Here is a 24,377-nt window from a genome sequence, read left to right as displayed (position 1 = left end):
ACAAAAACCTCACAAGTCACATTACAGCAAAAGTAACTGGAACTCAGCCAAAAAGAAAGTTTCCTAAGGGAAAAAGTGATATATCATTTGTACAATGCGTCTTAGGCCCCTCAATAAACCCTCTATGGCCACTTCTAGGATGGGAAGTGAGACCGGGGTGTGGTCTCACCCCAGACTCAGGGGGCTCTGACTTTATTTGATTTGTTTTTTTTTTACAGGAATGTATTCGTGTTATTTATTTAATTAAAAATCAAATTGAAAAGAAGGGTAGAAAAAGGAACATCTTGTCCATGGCTGGATTCATGGTTTGGAGAGGAGGTGGAGGGGGTGGGGCTGGATGAGATCCCCACTTAGGACTGAGTCAAGATTGCTGACCCTGGAGAGAAGCCTGGTGTTGCAGAGGGCCGGTGTGCAGGTACGGTGGAGGCCGTCTGGAGAGATGCAAATGTGCCCCGTTTGTGTCTGTCTTACCAGTCTCACTCGTGAATACCTGACTTTGTGCTTCATAGTCTAGCTTTTCAGCTCCCAGTTGAAGACAGACCAGAAGATAATGCTGGGAGGTGGTCAGAGAGGCCCCCTCCCCGCTACAGATGCGGGGATGGAGCTATGCTGGCCCCAGGTCCTTTCCTTCCCTTGGTCTCTATGTCCTGCTCCCACCGAGAGCCCACACCATCATCACTACGTAGCTGGCTGGATTCAACAAGTTCAGTTAAGGGTTTTCAGAAGTCCCTGTCTATAGAAGAGCTAAATCTACTGCAGAAATATGCCTCTAGAACTCAGACACCCATATTCTTATACATACACTTGTCCTTTAGAATATGTTTGCTTGGGGTTTGGGGAGGGAGACTCATCTGGTTAGTATTATCCTTTGGAAACTGGGCTGGACTGGTCTAGGGTGCTGAGTCAGACTCTACCCCCAACGACAAGAGGCCTTAGTCTTTTTCACTGCCCTCCCCACACCTGCGCACGCACGCACACACACACACAAACACAGATACCCACAAATTACAATGCATTTTGAAACTACTAAAAACTGAGCTATAAATATTTAACGTATGCAAATAGTATTACAGCAGAAAGAATGCACATAGACAAAGTGGCAGTTATCTATCTCTTCTAGAATCAAGAAAATAACCATTCTTTCTAGTTTTCTTCTGATCATACAGTATTTGCTGAACATTTGCCCTGGAAAGCCAGTAAACAACACAGTTTATTGGTGTACTATTAGCCATAGGCTTCTGTTTTTAGATGACATAGCTTGAGTGGAGATTTTTATCTGTACCTGGCACGTTTTGCGAGTGTCTGAAATGAGTGTGTCTCAAGAACTCTCTCCAGGTTCTTGCCTCTCCAAAGTTGGTCAAGTGACAAACCAATTCAGGGTATCAAGCCAACAATCGGAATTTTAGATGTGATGCACCTGCTACGAGTACATATTCTAAGAATTGCTAATATCACCATCAAAAGCTGTGGCTTATCAATTCGTATGACCCCTTTTGCTGGAAGTTTCCTGAGAGTAAAATTCTTGAGGGTAAGAATTATCACCGGGTCTTCTTTTTCTAACAACTTCTGATTGCATTGCATGAAATGAATGTACACATCTCATCATAATGAATGGAAAGCGAAGAACAATGTACTTATGCTGGGTGGGGTGGCAGGGGGGCCCTGGGGGGCGGTTGCTTGCTCAGCTCGAGCAGCTTGCACTTCCTGTTTAGTGGGGTTGGGTGAACGATTGAAGTAGGAAAGTCTCAGTGCTAAAGTAGATAGATGGCCTCCTTGGTGATGCCCAAGGAACTGAGATTTGGCCTCTGATACGAGATGGAAGCTTTAGTATTAGGAATCTTCAGATCAACCAGTCCCCAATTCTAGCTGTTTGTTTCAACTGGCCTTTGTCTTCCCTTAAAAGTGGAATTAAATAATTTCTCAGACCAGCACATGAGATCCTTGAAGGAAAATTTAAAAAAAAAAAAATCTTATTCTTAATCCTATTTTCTGTTTGTGGGAATCAGATGAATTTCCAAGGGGATCTAGCACATAAGGGTGGTGAAGGCTCGGGAAGGCCTATGAAATTCATTAACATTTCACAATTTATTCTCCAGCTACAGCCAAATTCAGACTCCTGGTTCATCTAGCTACCTAGGAAATCATAATCACACAGATGTCATAAAGTTACCTTATATTTGCCTCTCTTATCTAGACACCTAATAGTACTGATAATCGCTATGATCATTTCTTGATCATCAAACTGACCTCTTAAGGAATTACACCAACTACACGGTCACAAAGTTCTACTAAATTGAAGGTCAGCTCCCTGAAAATTAAAACCAAATGGTGTCTTAGGAAGTATGTTATCTTCTTGGATTTCTCCAAATCTTAGACATGATAAGTTCATCTTAAATCTTTCAATACAAATGATAACCATGATTACCTTTAAATTATTATAGAGGAATTAAGCAAAGAGTGAGGGGCTAGAACAGAGTCCTGGGCTGGTTTAATTCCTGTACTCAGCTCAGTCTCTGCCTCTCTCTCTTTTTAGTGGAAATAGCAGAAGATGCATCTTCTAGACTGATTTCCCTCCATGCTGTTACTATAGCATTAATAATAACTAAACTTTTAGACTACTTTATAGTGTAAGGCATTTATCCTAATAGAAGCCTTCCCACACCTATAATCGTATTTAATCACCGTAATAAACTAAAGAAGTAGGTAGTATTATTCCCCTCCCCCATTTTGCTGATGAAGAAAGGAAGGTACAGAAAGACGAAGACCTCATTTCTGGTCACAGAAGAATGTGAGCCCACCTTCTGGACCCCAGAAACCCAGCCCTCCCCGTGGGGCCACCCTTCCTCTGATGCATGCTTTGCCCCAAAACACTGTAGCAATGAGTACATTTATTATTTTTCTGTTAATGCCATTTTCCCTTCCCTTTTGATCTCGCGCCCTTGGTTAGATGGTAGGCAGTCTTGAGGCGAGATCTTTATCTCTTAGTTACCGTTTTAACTGGCAGTGGGCTCCTTGGGGGTCCAGAGACACTTGCTGATTGATGGCATGCACCGGACAGGAGGCTGCTGGCTTTGACATTTTAAAACTGCACACTTCCTGCAGTGACACAGTATGCCCAAGTGACAGGCCTCACTGCCATTTTCTCAAAACCAGGAAGTGAAACTGGCCACCAAGAGCAAATGACCACCAGCTAGAGCATTAGTGCAAACCAAGCAAAACACAGCAAGATGCAGACCGTGCGGGTCAGAAAGACAAACACATTCAATGTGCAGTTATCTTTGAGGAAAGGTACTTCACTTCTTCTCTCACCACAGTTTGGGTCACAATCACCCTCAACTTTTAACCAGGTTCTGTGTATGTGTTCTTACACAAAACTCATCTTTAGACCTGCCTTGCACAAAAATCTTGGTCTCTGGCAAACACACAAGTACAGCCTTCCCTAAATTTTTTGGCTGAGTGTCCTGAAAAGGACAAGGCAGGGCTGTTGAATGTGTAGGAAAACACTATTTTTCCTCACATTTTTCTTTCTGTGTCTCCTCTTCCCACCTCCGGTCTCTCTTTTAACCAACTCAAATCTCTGGCAAATTGGGCTTAGGAGTGACACCGAACGTGTTTTCTGTCTGCAGCTGTGGAGCACTTGGAGCTCTGGGGGGTTACTGGGGCCCAGGTGAGTAATCTGAACCTTGCCTCTTAGCAGCAAGCCCTGTCCGGTCACGTGCTCGGTCACCCCTCCTCGGGATGCTGATTGCAACCCAGATAGGAGGGGCCTGGAGAGTCCACCCCCCCCACCCCCCAGCCCCACCACTCCCCCACCCCCGCTGCAAAGAGCCCCTTTCTCCAGCCTTTTTACTTCTGTTGGCCAGGACAGGAGGGGGAGAAAATAAAAACCACAAACTTCTTTTGCATATGAATGCATCAAGAAGTGTCTTTCTGAGCACTTTTGTTCCATTTGAAAGCAAGGGAGGTGGCTAAAGAGCCAGGGCTAATTATACAAAGACAGGTTGGCCATCCTGCAGAAACAATTTTGCTGGACCCCGTATTTGCACAGCTTCAGGAATTTTCAATGTGCAGCATCGTACGTATACCACACACTGTATACCGCACGCGTGTTCCTGCCAACCGAGTCCAAATGGCAAAGGTGGTCTTTGTAGCTCCACGTGTGACACCCAACAGATACTAGACCAAGGGCAAATTTGCTGTCTCTGACTTATTTTGCTTATTATTATTACTTTAAAAAAAGTCTGTCCTGGCCCAATAACGTAGTTGTGTTCACGCAGCATCAACCAGATTTAAAGGAATACAGGCAGCCAGGAAGGCTGGTCACGGAAATAAGCAGAGCTGCTGAGATGCTCTTCGGAATTCTAGCCCTATTAGTTTTTCTCCAAGTGTGGTTCCTGGATTTGCTGCCTCAAAATCACTTGAGGTGTTGATTAAAAAGGAAGCTTGCCAGGACTGTTCTAGATGGAGTGAATCAGACTTTCAGGAGCCAGAGCCTTGAATCAGCATTTATTATTCTCCCCAAGTGGGTCTTAAGCAGAATCAAATTTAGGTTAGGTGCTCATCGAAAAAAATTGCTCCACCATCACGTATTTTTGGAAAACACGGCAGAAGGTATTGCCCCTCTCCTTCCCTTAGAGATTCATGATCTATATCGGCGTGCGCAAGGTTGTGATAAGTCCTGAAACATAGGCAAGGTTCTGATAAGTCCTGAGACATAGGCCTCTGTACGTGTGTATAAGCCAGTACTTCCCACACTAATTTGAACACAGAATCCTGTTTGCATAAAGCACCTGTAAACATCTCCCAGACTCACTCACTCACTCCCAGCAATGATGTGTCCTAATAGGACTTTTATCACAAGTCATCGGCGGACCCTACCTCCTTGCGTCTCATTTTTCCCCTCTTTTCCTGCCATAAACCACCTCCATTATTGGGAGAAGGAGGCATGGTTCCCTCGGTAAAGACAAATGCACTTGAGCTCAAGAGAGCAATCATTTCTCTTTTTTTGGTAACTAGTTGCTTCTTAGAATCATAACTTGCTTTGGTTTTGTGTCGAAAAAGCAGTGATGCATGGTCCTTCCTTCCATCTTTGTCATTTACATGTAAATATCCTATCTTCAGAGGGCCTTGCTGTGACTCCTCAGACTAACTTACATCCAGCCTTGAGTCCTTTCTCTCTACCCTTCTGTCATCACAGGAACCACATTTAGAATTAAATACTCATTTGTGCAAAAGTGGGATTAATGTCTCTCCCCCACTACACGGAACTTTTTGAAGGCAGAATCGCTGGTCTAGTCTGTTTACTCCTGCACCCAGGACTTAGCACCAAGCCCGGCAGACAGTAAGCACTCAGTATTTACTTGTTGCCTTGGTAAATTACAGCGTTTTAATTTAGCAGTTCATGTAGAACATGTCAGGCGAAGTGACTGAGAGCTACAGTGATTCTGTCTGCACAACAGAACTTCCTGAAAAGCTTTTAAATAAATGTCAGGTTCCACCCCAGACCTCCTGCATGAGGAGGGGGGCAGTGCCCAGGAATGAGGTGGCAATCCCTGGCTTAGCAGATGGAGAACGGTGGGTCCTGGTGAATTTTATGCCGGTCTCTTCTCCTGACTTGCTCTAGGTTTGGGGCAGGTCTCTGCATTTTTGGTGCCTACATTTCACTGCTTAATAAAGGGGGAGTCTTGTCTGCAGCTCCAAAATTACACTGTGAGATGTCTCCTCAAGCATTTGAAATCCTAAGCTGAGAGGCCACTCTGAGAGTCCAATCATGGCTGCTATTCCTGGCATTGTGGGTTTCTAGCACGTGGCTGTGAGCCTTGGGTTTCGCCAAATGATTTTTAATACAACCTCACTAAGGACGTTTTTACTGAAGCTGCCCCTTTAACAGAACAAGGGCCGCTCCATCTGTTAACCACCCTTTCTTACTTGACCCCTTGTTCTGTGGTGCAGGAGTTACACAAGCAGACCGTTAGACACGCATGTTGGCTGCCGGCTTTTTGGTGTTTTTCGCACTGCCATCTATCTGCAGCGAGGCGGTCGGTACCAGGGAGGATGGGAGTGCAACTTGCAGACACCTATAGACACCCCAAGTCAGGTCTTGGGGGCTCCCTGCTGCTGGGCAGCTCTGAGCAGTGCTGGGCTGGTCCACCCCGGCAGTCAGCAGCACAGGAAGTAGAGGGCACGGTTAATGTACATGTCACCGTGTGGCTTATGGTCACGGCCTCACCCCACCTTTGCTGTACAAGCTGCAGAGCAACAGGAAACGGCCGCGGTATATATATAGCCACATTGTGTTTATCCAAAGGTGCTGCTTTGCACAGATTCTTATGTGCTTTTTCACCGGGAGAGGACACGGCATTCGCCTTTTCCTCGGGGCCTCCTAGGTGCTTGTAAAATTAATCGCTCCACCTGAGAAGGAAGAGGGACATTTCACCTCTTTGGTTTCTTCATGTTCAAGGTGAACAGACCCGTGCATTTTCTTTTCCAGAGGATTTCCGGATCCGTTCAGCTGAGGCTCAGAAAGGGTGGGAAACAGCAGTGGAAAAATGCAGGATTTCCAGGAGCCTCTAAATACAGCCCATCTGGGAAAATCATTCATTCCACAGATTGAAACTCAGTAATTAGGCTTTGTTTCCTCCCCATGACATCCTCCTGGCAAATAACTAAGCACACCCCTTTGTGGTGTGTTCATCACACAGCCTTGGTCTAGTCCACAGAAAGCTAGCAGAGGCAGGGCCGACAGGGTAGTCGTGGTGTCAAGACTTGGGGGGTCCCCTCTGCCCTCACCCAAGAGCCGCCAAAGGGAAGGAGAAAGACCTCTCAGCCCAGGTCCGTCCTCTGAGCAGAGCCCCCTTCACCGCTTTGGAAGTGGCTTCCTGGGAGTACCAGCTTATTTTTCAACCATCTAGACTGAAACGCGTGTTCTTGAGCCGGGCCATGGCTCTAGCAGCAGAGGTCCGCCCTTCACCACGCTCCTCTCCCCGCTGAATGAACACGGGACGAGTATTGGGACAGTGGAGCTATTGAAACACCGGTCCCACGAAGCACGGATGGAAATGCTTTGGTCTAAAATGTGCAATGGGGGACCTTGGGCAAGTTAGGAAACCTCTCTGAGACCAGGTTTTCGTCTGTAAAATGGGTATCACGAGGTGGTGAGAGAGGATGGGTGAAGTTTTCAGCACGGTACCCATACAACCAAAGACATACACGGCAGGCAGAATGGAGACGGTGAGAACAGAAATCAAAGTGGGACTTCAGAGCAGGAGGAATCCTGCAGTGTACAGACCCTGATTTCAAGATCTTCAACGTTTCTATGACCCACACCTTCTTGCTCTGAGTCAGTTGGCTCAGCTAACACAGATAAACTCTGTGTTGGGCGATGAGAACAGCTTGGGAGGTCAGGTGTGGTTCAGTATAGCATCGCAGAGCTCTCCCTAGCAGAGTGCCACTCAATAAAGGGGGTTCCTGAAAGTCTTGGTTCTTCCTACTCTGAAAAGACGTTGAAGTTACAGATGCATTTTGAAAAACTAGGCATCCCTTTAGCGCAAGCATTCTGGAGAACAGTTTACAAGTTTCCCCCATCTCAGAGTCCCCCAGCCGAGGCTGGGACGTGTTCTCCAAGCAGGTTCAAAAGAACCCAGCTCGAGAAGCAGAAGTGAATGCCTCTCTTTTCCATCCTTTAAAAAATGGTGGGAGGTATGTGTGTCTCCTTTGCATACTTTCTCCTCGGTACATGGAGGCAAAGTGAGTAAAAGACCTGAGTTGGATGCAGCCGGTGTTTCTACTTAGTGGACCTGCATCTCTCATGGAAAGCCCCAGATCCCTCAAGCCTCCCCCGGTTCTTTTCCCACCTCTTTAATTGTCCTGAGTCCCGAACCATTGTTCAGTCTCATTACTGAAAGTCAAGCACACAGTGGCAGGGGCCAAGGCCTGTGGCTGTGTGTGCCTGAGATTAAGACTTTTATCTGATCTTTGACAACTTGCAGAGGAAATCCTGTTCCAAAACCCGGACCCCTGAGTGAAAGGTTGCCAGCAGTTCCTCCCTCCCACCTGCGAGATGAATCAGGACACCTGAAATGCGAACATGGGCTCATTGTTTATAAATATAATAAGCTCACTTCCTGTCGCTCTATTAATCCCTCCCCCTACCTCTTTTCTTTTAAACACGGAGCCTAACAAGGTCTCTTGGCAAAGCCTGGCCGAGCGTCCTTCGTGTCCTCGTGCACACCGGGTCACCGAGTGAGATGCCGGCGCAAGGCAGATGCTCCCTGCGTGACACTCCGAGGCTGCCCATCTCTAGCGCCTTAGGATTCGCACAGGAGCCCAGCCACCTCCTCGTGGACCGAGACAGGCGCCGGCAGCTCTGCCATCACCGTGGAGCCCAACGTGGTTCACCTCGAGGAATAAGAGAACACCAGGCAGAAGACATGGCCCTGGTGGTTGGAGTACAGGTTCGGGGAGTCGTAGGTTTTTCCCTCAGCCCACCCCCCAGCTAGGGGGCTAACTGCCTGTGGTTAGTTTTACATGGTTTATTGCATCCCTCAGCATGGTGTAGGTGATGCAGGCACACCTGGTATTCAGGTAAAGTTGGTGATGCCCGCTGGGGTATATGGGGAGCGGAAACAAGATACTTCCAGTAACTGAAGGAAGGAATCCCAAGACGGAATTTGCTGGGGCGTCTGCCCCGATTCTGCTCCTTTTCCCACCACTCCTATCACTTCCTTTACTGCAAACGGGAGCAGATCTGCTCCTCAGCTAATCCACGAGTCTGCCCAGGGCCGTGCTGGGTGCCTGCGGGGAACACACACACGAAAGAGGAGGTTCGCCTGAGGGAGTTCACACCTGCAGGGGCCACAGGAATGAAGGAAGAAGTGGTTGAGGAAAACACCGGCAAGAAAGGGAGGTCTGGGTGTAGACCCGCCCCAGCTGAGGGGGTTGACCCCGTCCATCCCCTCACCTGGCAGCAAGTCGGCACACAGACCATCCCTAAGACCATTCCTAAGCCACTTGCAGCTCTGGCGTCCCGGGAACCTGTGCCGGCTGCTGCCGGATAATTCACGGAGGACGAAGCCAGATGCTGCGGCCACTTCGCACAGGACATGGGTCCTCATCAGCTCCCTTGGTGGCCACTCTAGCTCAGGGAGCGCGAAGCAGGGGGGACGTTTGCTCCCAGAACAAGGGTGGTGACTCTGGGGCCTGCACCTGCTGACCCCTCTTAAAGCAGAGCTGAAGGCCTCCCGGAGAGAGCGCTTGTTGTGTTTTGTTTTGTTTCAGCTTGTGAGGAAAATGAACTTGCTAGTCAGGATGGAAGTGGCCTGAGGGGAAGTGGGTCCTGGGAGGGAACCTTTACTTCTACCCAGTGGAGGACAGAGGAGACGGCAGGGATGCCATTCTCCCCCTTCAACCCCTCACCCTCTGCTTAACAAACAAGAAGCAAAACCAGGCCGGCCCGGGGGGACGGGCGCCCTTCCTAGCACCTGGATGGGGACGGAGGAGGCATGGATGCTGGACCGGGTTCCCATCGGGAGACCTCACCGCGCGTGTCTCTTCCCAGCCCCAGGTTCAGTGTCATTGCTGGCAGCTTGAAGGCGGCCACGGTGGGAGCGTTGACACCATGGAAACAGGTGACACACCCTGGAGAGCTGGTCGTTAAACATGTATCAGCACGTGTGGGTGGGGGCGTCTGCTTCTCAATCAGACGGGACTTGAACCCTTGCCCCCGGGGCCTCTGGCTGCAACAGGCCAGTGTTTGAAGCTGATGTGTCAGCCCTGCTCACAATCACTGCTGTGGACCCAGCACTCAGATTGACTCAAATCTTGGCTGACTTCACCCACCGAAAGGTTGACACAGGGCTGACCTGCTGAGATGAGCAAGAGTCCAGTTGCTTACACTCCCTCCCTCGGGGACTTGAAGCAGTTTTCTGTGGCTGCCTTTGTAATCTGTAAGCTATAAAATCCATACGACCGGTCACTGTTGACTTAGGAGCTGCTCTTTGCCAGGTACAGAACCAAGCACTTTGTGTAAGTTATTTCATCGAATCTCATTCTCACCATAGCCTTATGAAATAATTCCCTCATTTTATAGTTCGGGAAGGTGAGGCTTGGGCGGTTCCCCGGCTTATCAATGGCAGAGCTAAGATGTGAACTCAGATGTCTGATGCTAAAATGTGCTCCTTCCAAAGTCTACGTTCTTGCCGCTACATCGCAGGGCTGTTGCTAATAAATCATTCCTCCTGCCTTGAAAATACACCCGAATGATATTAACTCCAGGTGGAACCACCAAGCGTGGCCCAGCTCCCAGGGCCACCAGGCGAACAGTGTTCGCCCTTCCCAAACCAGCCCCTCCCCCCACAGGACACACTTCCTCTTCCCCCTCCTCTACCCGGGCCGTTGTCCCTCCCCTCCTTCAACCTCTGCTCAGAACCTACTTCCTCCTTGAAGCCTTCTGTCATTCACCCCACCCAGTGTTGATCACTTCACCAACTTCGCTTCTCCTCCAACACCGATACTCACACTTACCCTGGATCTCTCTGGCCTTGTTTTCACAGCTGGAGTCCACCGGGCTCTTCTGCACTGAGCGGTGCCTTGCCCCCTCTCTTTCGTCCTTTCCCACAGGGCCTGGCAATGAGTGTGGTCCTCCGGGGCCTCTTGGGGTTGGCCTCGGTGGTCTCTGTCTGTGGGTCTACGGATGGCCCGCTCTTGCTGTCCGTAGCACACGTCCCAGTGATCTGGCCAAAGGATGCGAGCAGCCCCTTTATTCTGGCCAAAGATGATACTGGTGTGGAGTCTGGGCAGGAGGTCAGGAGAAGTAGCCCAGGTCAGCCAATGTCACTCAGGAGCTCTCCTGTCCAGCCTAAACATTCACTGAAACTTCTGAGGACTTCTTCTTCCAATCTTGGGCCAGAAAAGGACTTGATTGTCTCTGAAACGGTCTTAGGATTTCCTGTCAGGTCCTTCCTACTCCTTTACCTTGAGTGGTAGGTTGAAACTAGCAACTAGAGTAGGAGTTTGGGGCTGGGTTTGGGGAGGTACCTTTCTGTTTAATCAGGGTGTTCCAAAAGGTGTGAACACATAGGTGAGTGTGAGTGGGTGTTAGCTGGGGACGATGGGACGGAGACAGGCCTTGGGACACACGTACAGGTGCTTCAAAAGCTTCCGAGTGGACTTAGGGGAGAAGCCGGGCCTCAGGTCTTCTGGAGGAAGGCGCCAGTAACGTGGTGGCGACAGCTGGTCTGATTTGCATTTGGGAAGCCGGACTGTTTCAGACAGTTCATCCAAGGCAGACAGCCGTTCCTGAGAGCCTCCCTGGCCGGTTAGGACTCTGCCCTCCTCCAGAGGCCTCTCCTGCCTTGTCCCTGACTCTCCCCGGGCCCTGGACACGTTACAATTCCTGCCACTGGGAAGACCCAGCCGTGATCTTCACGCTCCGTGCTCCTGACACGTGAGCAGGTTCTCCTCCCGCACGGCCTGCCGCTTTTAGACTGGCACACACGGTTTTCACAAGACGGGTTTTTGTGGTTTGGGTTTTTTCCTTCATAAGTTTGCAGCTGCTAGTTTTGAAACCACCAGCCCTGAGGCAACTCAGTCAAAAAGAGAGCAAGAAGAGAAAAGAAAGAAAAGGAGAGAGAATCCAGAAAGGGAGGACAAGCTGTCTTTCTACAAACCGTGCACTACACACACAAGGTCTGTGCAGCAGTCTCGGCCTTGCTTGGCCAGCTCTGCAGGCTTCTGTTGGGGACAGGCTCTTGGGGGGTCCGTGGGCAGGGTGGATTTGAGGAAGTGGGCTCTGGATCCCCTGCCTCTGGCTGCCTGTGGTCACAGGTGAGTTGTGACAGGCCAAGACTTTCGGTTATGATCTGAAGGGGACCTGCCAGCTCCCTGGCTCTGCTCAAAGGTGTGTGCATGTAGGGACAGCAAGGTGTGCGGGCTGGGGTGAGAAGGGGGAGGAGGGGGGAGACACAGGAAGACCCTGATTGAGTTTCCCAGTCCAATTCAGGGATGCTGTCCAGGCCCACCTAGTGGGTGCCTTTGCATATGCAAACAGAAGGATTTAGCTGAACACAGACTCCAGGCAAGAAGGAGAGCCAGCAATAAACGAATCCAGAAACAACTGTTCACATACAGGTCTCCCCTCCCCCTCTCACATTCACGGTGTTTGTGGCAGCTAATTATAGTTTTTATCTAAACCGAACGCCTAGAGTCCCAGCCTCAAGTCATGGCCCTGGGCTGGGCGTGGAGGCCAGTCAGGGCAGGGAGCTGTCAGGCTTATTCTGGGGGGGCTTTGGGGCATCCCCTATTTGTTGGCAGTCCGACCTGAACCCCACAGTTCTCTGGGGGGGCTGATAAAAGCACTTATGCTGGAGGGAAGAGGGAGAATCCTGGGGCTATTACTAAGGAAAGGAAATGGGACATGGTTGGGCCTCGAAATCAGGCCTGATCAGGCAGGGACAGATGGGGCTGCTGGGAATCTCTGCCTCCGTAAACCCGTGTCCCCTGTGGAACAATCTTGCATCTAAGTTATCTGTGCTCATTTCTCCTCACCCTCTCCATCGCTCCTCTCCACAATTATTGGGGGTCCCTTGAAGGCTGGGAATATGTTTTCTTTGAGTGACCCATAAAGCTATCCAGCACAGTGAGTGAGTGTAGTAGGCGCTCTATAAATGCTTATTTCACAGAATTGAATAGAATATTGCTGGTCATACTCTCTTACGAAAACATGTACCGATGTTCTTGTTGTCTACAACATAAAATCCAAATTCTCTCTAGAGCCTGATATAAAAGTTACAGTTTTTCAGGGTCAGGCCCTAGCTGTGTTCCAGCTTCCCCGCCAGCTGCGCCATGCCTGTGGCGCTCTTACTGGCAATCTTTCCTCCGTTCTTGCTCCCTCTCCCTGGAATACCCTGCCAGGTAAATTCCAAGTCACTTAAAAACCAACTCCATCGTGAGCTGCCCTCTGCGAAGCCCAGCTCTTTCCAGCAGAGTTGGTTGTTTCTTCAGTTGGTCTCTTGTGACATTTAGTACATAGTATTGTGAAAGCACTTGCCCTTCTTTAGAGTGAGTATTCAGGTCCGCCTGTGTCCATCAGGAGACTCTGAATTCATCAAAGATAAGGACCACAACTTACGCATCATTGCATTCTCAATGCTGCACGGTGCTTGGAAATAGCAGATGCTCAATAAATGTTTGACGATTAAATTAATGAAAGAAAGAATGGGTTCCATCCATCTATTCCTTGGAAACCCCAGCAGGGTCTTCCTGCACCTGTTCTCCTTCCTTCCTTCTCTTTCCCGCATGTGGCCACCTCCTGGCGCTCAGCACACAGATGGCAGCAGGAACACAGTTCTTTTATTTCCACTTCTGAAACGTCTCTATCCTTGTGCACAAGCTCCACAGAATGATCCACAGCCATTGCTGCTCACCACTGCTCACGGGCCGCCAAAGTCTGTAAAGATGTTGATTCTGGCCCTTTATTACCCAATGGTATAGACTCCCATGAAGATGAGCTTTTCTGGATCACAACACACCTCCTCCAGGAAGCCCTCCCACACTAGTCCAAACCCACAGGGACTTTCCTTTTCTTCTGATCTTTTTTGGCTTATCCGCTTATACTGCCTGATCCCTCACTTGCTCCTCTGTTCCCTTTCACCGTTCCACTGTTATTTTGGACTGGCATGCAGTCGTCAATGGATATTTCTTTTCTCCCGAGTCTTTGGAGAGTCCCGCCACCACACTTCACAATACTTGATACACGATCAGAGTACAAAACGAGCGACTGCAGTAGATGCTCCTCCACTGACTTTGCTCCTCCATTGACATTCACATTCCTCAGACTGTGGGTTTTCCCAAGGGAACTTTACCTGGTCCGACTAGCCCCTGGTCAGGCAATAGTAATCAGCAACATCTCAATGACTCTAAGTCCTGCGGTGGAAAAAATCTCCAATAACTGGCACGTTTTTGATTCACATAGTTGTGCTTTCCTGTGGAAGCCATATTACTTAGTCCCTTGGTTCAAATACTGATAAACATTGTAGAATCTTCCCCAGCAGAGAGAGCTGTTCTCCCTGGAGCTTGACCTGGTACGGCCCTGCAGAGTGTGCCGGGACCCCGGGGCCACAGGTATGAGAGGGAATGCCCCATGTGAGGGCCACCTGTAGCCAAGTAGGTCAGGTGGTTTTCTGGAGTCTACACTCAACCAAAGTGGTGTCTCCAGCCTGTTCTGTTCGTTGTCTGAACACCCCCTTCCTGTGCTCCCTTCTCTGGCTTGGGCCTCTCTGAAAAGCATCCCTGGACAACGTCTCCTGTTCTCTCCCTCTCCACACCCAGTCAAAATTTGCCAGGTTTGCCATAGTCAAAGGACCTTGCTAAGATCAGCTCAGACAGTCATGTCAATGAGTAAGTTGCATTTTGACATGAGCTTCCTGAGGCTCAAAGGAATCAGCTCATGGTGATCATTTCAGGCAGATGGGATACTGGGGATGGAGACTTTAGGGGATGGATCGTTCAGAGCCGCCCAGCACAGCTACTGGGATGCCTGCATCTAGGGCCAGCTGTGGACAGGGGCAAGGTCCCCGCACCCCATCCCTGCCTCAAGATGACCAGGGAGTCTCTGACTTTAAGGTCACTTGGGGGGAGTTCAGTCTGGAAGGGTAGGAAAGGAAGTCTCCCCAATAGATACCTAGCCTGAGTCATCTGGTTTGGAACTCAGGGTTTGGAAAGTCACCCGAATGCCTCATTCCCAAGTCCGACCTTCTAGAGAGTCTGGAGCTGGCAAGCTTCAGATTCATTTGCGTCAACATGTTGTTTGGTTAATGCAGCTGAGCATCTAAGCCCATTTTCTTAGAAACAGGAAATCCCAGTGTGCCAAGAGTAAACAGATCCCAGCCCCCAAAGTTCGAGTTCATTTAGGAACTCCCTGACCACAAGGGTCTGTGGGGCTGTGCGCTTGAGCCAAGGCGGGCTCTCCTGCCCATAACTGATCTTGCACAAAGAGATGGTCTCTCTGCAGCTCAGCGGCTGGAAGAGCTGTGTGCTCAGGAGAGGCTGCGGAGGCGGCTAAGGGCAGGGTCCCAGTGTGAAACCTAAGACAGAGGGGTATCAAGGGTCTTCTGTCACTTGGCAGGTGTCTCCCCTGAGAGCCCCACCATAAACTCGTCAACTCTAGTCGCTTCCCTTTATATTCTTTGTGTCTTCCATGAGAGCAGGGGTCTGGCCTCTTTCATCCTCCATCCTGTCGATACTGTCAGCACAGTACCTGCAACAGGAGGCACTAAATACTTATTGGTGGAATGAATGAATGATGGCCAAAGCAGCACCAGCTGAGTCCAGGATCTGAGGAAGGGCTCGGCTGGCCCAGCTCTGCAAGGCATCATGCCTGGGTGAAGTGGCATAGCTGCTGGTGCTCCCAGAAAATCCTCCCTCACAAACCTCCCGGCACCCAGCTGGGGAGGACAGATTCTCCGGAAGCTGCCGGAAGGTTCAAGCTTCTCAAGGCTGGCTGAGTGAGCTCAGGTTTGTAGGGGCTGGAGGAGAACGATCATTGGCTGGGTGGAGGGGGACAGGCACGGGGGTGGGCAGAGGGGCTCCTGCTGCAGAGAGGTCCCGCTCCCTCACTAGACAAAGAGCCCTCAGAAAGCTACCTTCCCAACCTCCAGCACACAAGGAGCGGGCGGGGAGGGCCTGGCCTCTTTCTGACAAGCAGTCCGGCTGACCCTACTGCTGGGAGGGCAGAGGTGTGGCAGACAGCTGCCCCAGACGCGGAGTCGCTGAGCAGTCCCGGCGGGGCCTGACGATGGAAGAAAAGAGGCAGCTCTTCTATTATTAGTGGCTGCTTTCCACGTATGTGTAAGTCAAACAGCCTATGCAAAAGAGAGGCCTCATGGTAGCAGGAAACTCAGAGTTGTGGGTGTCCTGGCGCTATCAGATCGGGCCCTGGGCTGGGCCAGCTTCCATCTGGGCTACACAATGAGCTGAGCCCAGGCCCTATTTTCTGACTCAAGGGGGATCCTGTGGCTGCTTTAACGTCCCATATTCAGCATTTCACGTGGGCTCACTTCTAAAGCCCATCAAGAATATTTTACTAAAATAAAAAGAAAGAAGTCTAGCCCTGTTACAAAATGCCATCCCAGGTCCAGAAGTTGGGGAGCAGCAAGATGACACATACTATCCAAAAGCCCAGCACTTAACATTCATGCCTGGTTTAACTGTACATCCATTAGACATAGCGATCTACAATAATACCTAATGATATAGGAAAATGGCCATAATTTAACACGAAGAGAATAAAAGGAGACTGCAAAACAATACGACTCTGGTTATATAAAAACAAGACATGTATGTCTATATATTTGTATTAAAACGACTGGAAGGGAATGCACCAAATATTAATAGGTTGTTTTCTGGGTTGTTAGACTGTGGGCGCGCTTTGGTATTTTTCTATCGTGATTTTTCTGTAGTTTCTAAATTTTATACAAAGAGGATGTATTGCTTTGGAAATTATTGTTTTAAAAAATACGTAAGAATAAGCAATACATTTAATGAGTAAAAGAAAAATTTAAGCCAAAAAACAGAGGAGGAAAGAAGTAACAGCCTATGCAGCATAGGCTTTTGCTAAGGCAGCTGACTGGTCAGCGTTGGGTGGATTTAACGCCCTTTACCTTCCTGTCCCTGACTCCCTCTCGCTCTCGCCTCCTTTCTCACCCCTACCCAGCTCTGCTCCTTCCAGCCAATGCCTGGGCAGGGCTCCGACAGCACCTTGCTTTCCTACTGCACCTGCCTGCCTGGCAATCCTGCTAGCCTGTTCCGGGAAACAAGAGGCCCTAGAAGCAAACGCAAATGTGACGAACCTAACTCAGCTTCCGAAGTCCAGAGTAAGTCTCACTTGTTACTCCAAACTGCCTGAGATCTTTCCAGGCCCTCAGAGCTCTCATCCATTTTGCATCCAGAGCCCTCAGTGCCTGGGTGTGGAGGGCCACTGGACAGTGAATTAGGGAGCCCTCAGTGACCTCCAAATGCTACATCTATCAGACACTGGCTGCCTTAGACCCCTGGGGGAACTTATTCATGGTATAAAGGAATAATACGTAGACATGCAGGCACACACACGTCTATTTGGTACACGTGTACACGTACACATGCATGTACCATCCAGCCATATATGAACACGTCATTCACAAATATGTGAGCAAAGAGGAGAGAGCTTGAGCGTGCAGGTTTGCACGCACGCGCGCACACACACACAACTCTGTCCTCACAACACTATGAAATGGTATATTTTCTTCATCTAACTGATGAGGAAACTAAGTGTCTAAGAGGTTAAGTCACACGGCCGGAAGTGGCAGGGCTAGAAGCTGAACACAGCCCTGTGTCTCCCAATCCCGGACCCTTCAGCAGAGGGCCTCTTCCCCCTCCTCTATCGCCATCCTGGCAGGCTGCTGTGGTCCTAGTGAGCCCGAAAGCTCCATAATTACTGGGTTGGACTTGGCCTCCAGAATAACCATGATAAAATTTGTGGAAATGTTCACAACAGCTCTTTACTTCCAGGTTCTGAGATCAGAAACGGAAGTTTCAAAATACCGAAAGTTCGTTTATGTTGAACACACTGCTTGGGTTAGAAGCAGGAAGTCCAAGAAAGCCTGATCTCATGAGATTTTTCAGCCCAATTCGGATCCACATCTGCACTGCTGGATTTTCCACTGAGTCCAACTTCAGCTGCTCTGCCGCTTCTCCCATTTCACTGACTCTCCACCTACGGGGGGTACAGATAAATAACACAGTCTGTGGCTATTAACTAAGATTTAGCCAGAGATCGGCCAGTTGCAAGGTGGTGAGCTGGGGCAGGCAGTAGAGGGGAACAACTGAAATTTGAAAAATCTGCACGTTTCTTTCTGTACATTTTTTAAAAAGCCAACCCAAACAAACAAAAGCTCCAAACAATAAGCCATCCAAATAATGGCCTCTGTGCTTGTTTCCAGGTGCAGGAAACAAGTGGAAAGGAATCCTGCCACCTACCCCTTCCCGCAGACCTGGACCTGGCCTCGCCATGGGTCAGACCCCAGCCGGGCTGGGAGAGGACGGGAAGGCGGTGGGCTCAGCAGTGGGCCTGGGTCACCAGCTTTGGGGAAGCTTCAGAAGGTGGGGAGAATCATTTCTGTATCCCAACTAGTTGACGGCAGGAGCTGGGATTAGAACCCGGGTCGAGGGCTTCAGGCTGCCTCTCTTTCCAGCTATACTAGCTGCCCTGGCCACCTCTCAGCATTCGAATGAGTGAACAGCATCACAGGGTTTTTAAGTGACAGAGGACAAAGGGAACATTAGCTGTTATAGTATTTATATAATGGGTGGTTACTACAGCCGATGCTATTTTTCACTGGGGTCCCCTTCCATTCCAGAGTCTCCTGGGGACGCCAGTATCTCTGAGACTTCCCTGCTGGAGGGTTCAGAGGCTCCCAGGGACACCCACCCTCAGCACCCCCGCGCCACTTCAGATGCCCCCCAGGGCAGCATCTGGAGGACTTCTGCAAAGCGAGACTCCTCAGTGCCGTGTGGTCTGGGCTCCTCTGCTCACGGACTGGCGCGCGCTCTCTTGAAGTGCAACTTTGAATCAGCCACACCCAACTGAAACAGGCCAGGAGAGGGGCAGACCGCACCTTACAGCCACCCACTTCACCCCATTTTCAGTTTGAGGAGCTCAGGCACACGTGGGTCCCTGCCTCGCCTTGTGAATCTGTGCAAACTGGGTGCAGAGGAGGGGCAGCGTAGCAAATGTAGCCGCTGTGTGGCCTTGAGTGAATCACTGAACCTCTCTGGGCCTCAGCTTCCTCCTCATAAAATGCTAAGTGCAATATCCACCTCGTGGGTGGGTGTGGGCCCAATAAAGTCCCCAGGGCACACGTGGGCGCGGGCCCTTCCCGCCTGCCCTGCGGTCCAACCCCACCCTTTGGGGTAAACCCTGGGGGTCTAAGTGTCTTGGAAGCAGCCCTTCTGTGCTCCAGAAGAACTACCAGAACCTGGAAGCAGAAGGCCTCAAATCTGCAGTGCACTTTTTAGGGGGAGGAATTTCCTACACTTAGCAATCATTAAATAAATGCCACCTTAGAGCACAACCTTAATAAGCCTGCTTTTCTACTAGAGAGGGCCTTGTGGGCATCGCCTCTCTCCTTACACAGGTCCTGCTCTGTTTCCCTGGCCACATAGCAGGTGCACATCCTTCGCCGGGTACCCTGGCCTGGGTGCACCTGAAGCAGGATGAGGAAGGTAGGCTTCCCCATCCCTGGAAGCTGCGGGAGGAGGACACAGGGCCTTTCATGTGGCAGGGGTGGGCGCTCTCCCCAGAGCAGTTTGTGCCCCGGAAGTCAGGCTGGTGGGCAGAGGCCGCGGCCGCTGCTGCTTCCTCCCCACCTTGGAAAATTACACAGAGTGCCACTCTGCCCACTGGCTGCCAGGAGATGCCCTGCTGCTTTCTGAAACGATCCCACCTCCTTAGAATCAAAAACAACAATGTGCCTGCAGTGACCAGCTTGCCCTTTCCTCTTCCTCCTCCCTGCCCTGGAAAAAGTACAGGATCTGTAAACAAGTCATTAGATTCGAGATCCTACCCAATTTAGACCTTTGTCTCAGTTTTCTCCAGAGTAAACTCGTGGTCACACCCACCCAAACCAAGCAAAGCCCAGAAGGAATGCAGAGTCCTGCGGCCAGGCTAACCACAGCCGACCACACCATGTCGGGGCTCGGCGCACTCCCGGGGCTGGGAGAGGACGGCGGGGAGGAGAGAGCACCGCGATCCACCAGGGCAAGAGGCGTGCGCGCCGACATGCCAGTGGCTGAGAGCTTGGTCTCTGGGTTCAATTCCCCAAAGCAGTGTTCATTTTGCAAATGCCTCCCCAAACTATCAAAATCCAAAAGTCTACCTCCTTTGAAGTCTGGCAAGAAAACCCCCTCAGATCAGCTTCTCTTTTATTCCTGTACTTCCCGTACAGGCAAGCTTCTAGAAAACAGAGGTTGGAGAAAATGAAAGTCAATGCCAAATACTAACCAGACAGAAGAATAACTGCTTTTCCCCACAGCCCTCCACCCCCAGCTCTGGCATTACGGGCTGGGGAACTGGGCCCCTCTCCTGCCGCCGTAGATCTGTTTATTCTGCACTCCATAAAGGGAAACCAGGCCCTTTGCTGACATTTTGGTTTGGAGGGGGTGGGGAGAGACGGAGGTCCAGAATTTAAACTCAAAACCAGATCAACTTCTCTAAATCTCCTGGTGCTTTTTCTGCAATTCCTCAATGGGCCACATTGTACGATTCAGGCTTTTAACCCTCCCAGCCCATGCGCCCCCATCACTAACAGTCTGGCTCCGGACTGCGATGAATGCCATAAACTGCAGTGACCCCTTCTTGACTTCCCACCCCGTCGGGGTTCCCCAGATGAAATTCGGGAGCAGCCAGCTCACGAGGAGCTGGGCAGCTCCCTGATCTCACTGCACCCCTGGTTTGTCTCTGCCTCCCCTGCCCGCCGACATGTGCCCCAAACCTTGCTCTCCCGAGTGGACGGGGGCTTCCTTTGAACAATGAAACAGGGAATTTCCTTTGTCCTGGAAATGTTCCACTTGTCATCCACGTTATCCTTATCAGCAGACCACAGGGCAGTGAGCAAAGGCCCCTGCGTGCTCGGAACCCGGGGGGTATCATTGCAAAATGTTTTCTTCACTTTTTCCTCTGCCTTGAATCCAAAGCCTGACCTTTACGGGTGGAATTCAATCAGGTCATCGCTCAGATTCCCCAGTGGGGAAATAAAAGTAGCACAGGCAAAGTCTATTGTTTCCATTTCAAGAAGGTAGAAATGTTGTCTTCTACCTGGAGCGTCCAACTAAACGAGGTGGGATGGGGGATAGAGGAGGTAATAAAAAGACCCTTAAAAATAGTTTAAGGTCTTGGTAATAAAATGTAGCCTAGATCCTCCCATTCTCTCTCCTTTTACACAATCTGTTCTCATCAAACGTGATTGACACCTCAACTTCGGTCCTTCAGGGCTGGCTTTCACTGGTTTTAATGCAATTCATTTGTATTTGGACAAGTTTGAAAAAGATTTTTTTTTTCCGCTTTAAACAACAGGAGAGCAATACAGGCACACCTTGTTTACTGCCCTTCGTAGATACTGCATTTTTTTACAAATTGAAGGTTTGTGGCAACCCTGCATCAAGCACATCTGTCAGTGCCATTTTCCCCACAGCATTTGCTCACTTTGTGTCTCTGTGTCACATTGGCAATTCTTGCAGTATTTCAAACTTTTTCATTATTGTCCTATTTGTTATGGGGATCTCTGATCAGTGATCTTCAATGTTTCTTCTACAACTTGTTGCAGGCTCAGATCCTGGTTAGCATTTTTTAGCAATAAAGTATTTTCTAACGAAGGTTCTCAGACACAGTGCTATACACTTAATAGACTCCAGTATAGTGTAAATGTAACTTTTCTACACACTGGGAAATCGAAATATTCTGTGACTTGCTTTACCGTGATACTCGCTTTATTGTTGTGGCCTGGAACCGAACCCGCGACACCTCGGAGCTCTGCCCGTACAGTTAGGAAGAGGCATGTGGAACACCAGAAGGCCAAAGGAATTGTAAAAACAACTGCTAATGTTAACACGCTTGTCTTCCGGGGCAGGAATAATTAATTGTATATGTTTAGTCACTTAGCAACCCTGAGCTCTTATTCTGAAAAGTTCAAAATATGTCACATATGTAGGGAATAAAGTCTCTGGGATCAGACAGACCCTACAAGCTGCATAACTTTTGTTGAGAAACTTGAGTTTTCTGTGCCTGGGTTCCTGTCACTGGTAAAGTCTAATGATAGATGTATCCCATGGGCTGTGGTGGAAACGAAGTGCTAACATGCCCTGAAGTGCTCAGGACAGTGCCTGGTTCATCTGTAACTACTCAATAAATAATATTAATGATGATATTAATAATAATACTATTATTGACATTACTGATATCTCCTGTGAAAATTGTTTCCAAGTAATAATAAGGTGAAGGACACAGCCACTCCAGGAAAGATCTTGAAGGCCAGTCCCAGTTCTTACCCTCTATAACGTCTTAGATCAGGCAGCTTTCTCTGAAATTCTAGCAAACACCACATATAGAGAGCATGCCTCTTCAGTAGGCGTTTTTTTTTTTTTTTTTTTTTTTTAGTTCTTTTTTTGATCTTGCAAAATGCATTTACGGCCATCTTTATTACAACATGGCTTTGAGGTAAAATTATCATTGGCAGAATCTCCCTGCTCTGCAGTTGAAGAAACCAAAGCATGAGGAGGTCCAGGACCTGCTGAAGGGCAGAGAGCAGCCATAACAAAGCCAGCAAGCACGGCTTCCAGAGCTCTGTGTGCCAAAGAGCTGCCTCACTCAGCCAGTGAGGAGGTCCACCACGCTGAGAACAGGTCCATCCCAAACGCTGCTGAAGTCTTCAAAGATGGAAGTAAGCCTTCTGGACTCTTCTTGCCCTTGACATTTCTGGATGCACTGCATATTCAAAGCATGCCAACCGATACAAAGGTACTCTGTGTGCTCAAACACTAGTCTGATCACGTCTTTGAAACTTTGAAAGTTACTATCCTCTCACGATGTTCATTATTCCACTTTACTTGCCTTCACTGAAGAAAATGGCTTAGGGACCCACAGACAATGCCTAGAGGGACTAAAGTCAGAGTCACAGGTTTGTGACACTCCATTTAGCAGAGCTGTAGGAAAGCAGCATTTCATTCATTCACTCATTCAGCAAACACTTCTCGAAGGCCTGCTCTCCTTCATGCCTACTCCTGCTTGTCACTCGGGGTTCAGCCCAAATGTCACTTCCTTGGGGAAGCCTTAGACCTCTGACACTAGGTTAGGTCCCCATAGTATACTCTCCTGAAGCATCTTCTATTTCCTTTTTCACCGAGCTCTTCGCACTTATAACTGGCTCAATATCTCTTTTCCCTCTTTGACTACAATTTCTGTCACAGCAAAAGCCTTGCCTGTCTTTTTTTTTTTTTTTTTTTTACCACTGTATCCCAGCACCTGGCACACAGAAGGTGCTCAATAAACACACAAATATGTGCTAGGTGCTAAGGTGTCACAGGCAAACTGGCAGAGTGTCTGCCCTCAAGGAGCTGACAGCAAACAATAGAAACCCACACTTTGATGCTCGCCACAAGGTACCAGGACTAACGGAATTGTCATGGTCACAGAATCGTATTCTACACACACTTCCTCCCCTTCTTCCAGATGCAATCTGAAAAGAACAAAGGTGGAAGATTTCAAATTGCAGAGAGATTTTTCTGAAAATGCATAAGCCCTAGAAATATCAGACTAATGACGGATTTTATACGTAATCAGCATGAGGTGATCAAAGACTCGAATTGGGCATTCACAGGGGCCTGCGGGTTGATCCATATTTTCTCCTTTCTGGTGGGCAAGTGTGAGCGAGAAGCAGGACCACAATGGTTCATCACCCCTAAAACCATCATGGAGAGTTAGACTGCAGGGAGCTTTGCCCTATTTTCTCTGTGGCATCTGTCCATCTTGCTTTTAAACAATTCAACTCAGAAATGCATGCCACTGATTCAGTGATAGACGTAGGATGGACCTTCCCAGTGATGTCCAACTGAAGACTTCCAAAGCAAAAGCCACCAAAGCTCTGCTCATTAGAGAGGCCTTAGGAAGGCGGTCCGATCTCCCCAGAGAAGGACTGGGTGTTTATTCCTCATGGGCATTCCAAAGCCGCAGCCAGTAGACCATGTCATATGTTTGATTGTCCACGGGTGAGGGCCATGAAGGAAGGAGAAAAATTGCTCCATGTCTTGGACATGTCAAGCACATGGGTCTCAGTGACTGAGAACACTGCAAAACAATGCAAGCCCAGGGAACACTCACCGGAGGGAAACGGGTTCAAAGTCACCACTCTAGCTACTGGTTTGCTAAGTAAGTTGCTTTGCTCACATTTATACTTAAGGAGAAATCTACCTACAAGGAATTATAAGGATCTTGGAACTAGAAAAGCCAAGTCTCTGTTAATAGCATGGAACCCTCTGTAATAGGAAATCATATATTCACAGCAGGACAAAGCGTTAGAGCTGAAAATGACCTTAAAAACAATTGAGCACAATGCCAGTATTCTACAAATGAGGAAACCGAAATCACCATGCTGTAGAGGATTCCCTTTGGCTGAGGTCATTTTCAATGAAAAGATCTACAGGAAAAGTCCACACCTTTCTTTGACAAGCCCAGTATACGTTTAATCATAATTTGTGAATATCCCTGTGGCAGATTCCAAGTGCACCCATTTTATAAATGGGAAAAGAAAGCATTATATTCTTAAAGGTCAGTGTAGAATTGGTGATGAAGCCGA

At 49.1% G+C, this 24,377-nt stretch overlaps 1 protein-coding gene across 5 annotated transcripts in view; it reads right to left on the bottom strand.

The window, feature by feature from the left end:
- Positions 1-24,377, bottom strand: part of FLI1 (Fli-1 proto-oncogene, ETS transcription factor) — a 121,342-nt gene that overhangs the window by 69,717 nt on the left and 27,248 nt on the right. The gene's annotated exons all lie outside the window — the stretch shown is intronic.

The sequence above is a fragment of the Balaenoptera acutorostrata genome, chromosome 9 (genome assembly GCF_949987535.1).
Source record: "Balaenoptera acutorostrata chromosome 9, mBalAcu1.1, whole genome shotgun sequence".
Lineage (NCBI taxonomy): Eukaryota > Metazoa > Chordata > Mammalia > Artiodactyla > Balaenopteridae > Balaenoptera > Balaenoptera acutorostrata.
The sequence above is the reverse complement of the archived record's forward strand: the minus strand, read 5'-3'. Positions and strand labels throughout refer to the sequence as shown.